Here is a 2,910-nt window from a genome sequence, read left to right as displayed (position 1 = left end):
ACTTACATAGAGGAATCCACATACCGTGTTTCCCCGAAAATAAGACACTGTCTTATTTTTTTTTTTGCACGAAATAAGACACTAGGTCTTATTTTCGGGGGATGTCTTACCTGGCTGGGGGAGGAGTGGACGAGGTCCCAGAAGGCGGCGTGCTGTTGCCGGTCCCGGGGGATGTCGCTTCCATTGTGCGTCCAGGAGCTGCGGGCGGGAGCTGCGGCTGGCGTGTGGGCGGTGCGGGAGCTGCGGCCGGTGGGCGTGCGTGTGGGCGGGGCAGGAGCTGTGGCCGGCTGGCGTGTGGGCGGGGCTGGAGCTGCGGCAGGCTGGCGTGTGGGCGGGGCGGGAGCTGCGGCCGGTTTTTACACAGTTATGTGCCGCTTCCCCGAAAGTAAGACCTAGCGGATCTCTGTAATATAATACCTACCACCGAACTAGGTCTTATTTTCGGGGTAAGTCTTATATTACAGAAATCCCTGAAGATAGTGCTAGGTCTTATTTTCGGGGTAGGTCTTACTTTCGGGGAAACACGGTAGATCATCAAACGACACCACCATGTGAAGATAAGAAGGAACCAACCATATCAAGTATAATTTTCCTGCTTCAGACGAACGCAGTCATGCATGGGAGTCGTGTCAGGAGGGCAGATCGCAGCACCAGGAAGCGAAGGCAACAAAAAGAGGGGATTGGTTGTGAAAAAACGCAAACCCCTTTCGGCACTAGAACACCCTAAGGTGGAAAATATTCAACACAGTTAACAATAGCCTCTGGTACATTAGCATTGTATCTTTGGGGCCTGATTCTTCATGGCTGATGTTGGACCCACTACTGGTGGATGCCTCTGCTTGGGGATGAGCGACACCACTGGTACTTGGCTGCTGCATGTCAGCTGGATGTTGGACAGCACACCTGGATCTTTTAGCTGGCACGACTTCTTCTTCTGAGTCAGAGGATGCCGAACCACTGCTCTCCACAGGTTTATACTCTGATCCAGAATCTGACAGGGGGGCCTCTCCATCACTCTCACCGGACAAGGATTTGAAACGTCTCATCGCTGCTGTAAAATTGTGTTAGACATTTTGTATTAGAGGGACTGTACAATGCACTGACACTGAAATCCCACTGACACTACAGATCACTGATGAGACTGTACAGATGGTACTGCAGATCACAACTATAAAACTGAGATCGCACTGAAATCCCACTGATAACAGTAAATAAGTACTGATCTGCAGCAGAGTGTACTGTTTAGTAGTGCATATCACTTTAATTCTTACTGTGGACGATTGTTTATGAAGCTCTCTATCTCCTCTCTCTCACATCCAAACGATGTGTGTGAGTGCACACCACGGCCATTGTCTAATTTTGTGCCAGCTGTGATTAGTCACAGCTCGATCACAAGGTATAGAGCCATTTTTTTACTGGCTCTATACCTTGTTCACTAAACCACGCTGTGCGATGGAAGGTGCGGGCCTCCCAGCTCGTGAGTGAGCAGGAGGCGCGGGGGGAGGACGTCTTAAAGTGCCCTCCCACTCCTACAAGGCTCCCGTCTGGCCGTTTACCAACGACCAGCGTACGAGAGGTGGTTAAAAATGTTAATGTGGGCCCTTCCTTATCAGGAACTTTGTGCTAAATATGGGAGGGGTTACAGAAAATGTTTTCATTTTGTATAACCTCATTTATTAACCAGCCCAACATGTTTTACCACTATGCAGCCTTATCAGAAGAAACATACTTTTTTTGTTGGGCATTATTAATGATTAAAGCTGCACCCCAATCCATTAAAAAAAAAAAACAAGGCAAACACAGTAATAATTCTGTTTAACCCCTTCGTGACTGACGACGTACAGTGTACGTCGCCAGCATCGGGGCTGTTTAAACAGACTCCCGGCGACTTTTGCCGCCGGGACTCTGTTTAAACTTGTAGAGCCGACTGTTGGCTTTACAACAGAAGCGATCCTGGCGACTTACCTGTCGCCAGATCGCTTCTGCGTCCCGAAGAAGGGGCCGCCCCCCCCGCCGGACACCCCCGCCGTGCTTCCCGGGCTCCGTTGCCCCTCCTACGGGCCCGGGACCGGCGATCTTTGTGTCCGCGGGGAGCTGGGGAGGAGGTCGACGAACTTCCGTTCATCGATCCCCTCCCCGTTCTATGGGACCGGGAGCGATGCAGATTGCATCACTTCCGGTCCCTGGGCTGTCAGTTCTGGGCTCCTGCAGCCCAGCTATAAGCTATTGAAGTGCGATCTGCACTTCAATAGCTCATTTCCAGTGTAAAGGTGACACTGAGGGTCTTTTGGACCCCCAGCATCACCTTAAAGAGGACCTGTCACCACCATCTGCTATTACATGGGGGGGCTTGCAAGCCCCCCCATGTGATAGCAGTCAAAGTAAAGTAAAAAAAAAAAAAAAAACAGTTTTTAAAATTAAAATGAAATAAAATAAATCTAATAATAATAAAAAAAAATGTAAAAGTCCCCCGCCCCCGCGAGCACGCGCGTCGCCACGTAAACACGCGTCGGGTGCGCCTACGCATGAAAACGACGAACGCGCTACACATGTTGGGTATCGCCGCGCACGCCGGAGTGAGAGCAATAATTCTAGGGCCAGTATTTTGGGGTATCTCTAAATTGATGACCTGTGGGGGCTTTTAAAGCGTCTTTTATTGACTTTTTGGGGTACTGCAGTTTTTCGCCATTTCACGGTCGCACGCAATCTGTAAACTGGGCATGTTGGGTATCATTTTACTCGTTGTAACCTCATCTTTTATATTTCATTAAAAAAATGGGTAATTTGTTGTGTTTTGGGGCATTTAATTAAATTTGTCACTAAATTTTGGGGTTTAATAAGGAGTTGCGCTAATATTGCGCAACATAAAAATTTTCAACTACCACCATTTTATTCTATAGGGTCTTGGAA

This window comes from Nanorana parkeri, unplaced genomic scaffold, assembly GCF_000935625.1.
Source record: "Nanorana parkeri isolate BGI_ZX_2015 unplaced genomic scaffold, ASM93562v1 scaffold2397, whole genome shotgun sequence".
Classification (NCBI taxonomy): Eukaryota; Metazoa; Chordata; class Amphibia; order Anura; family Dicroglossidae; genus Nanorana; species Nanorana parkeri.
This window is presented reverse-complemented; position numbering follows the sequence as displayed.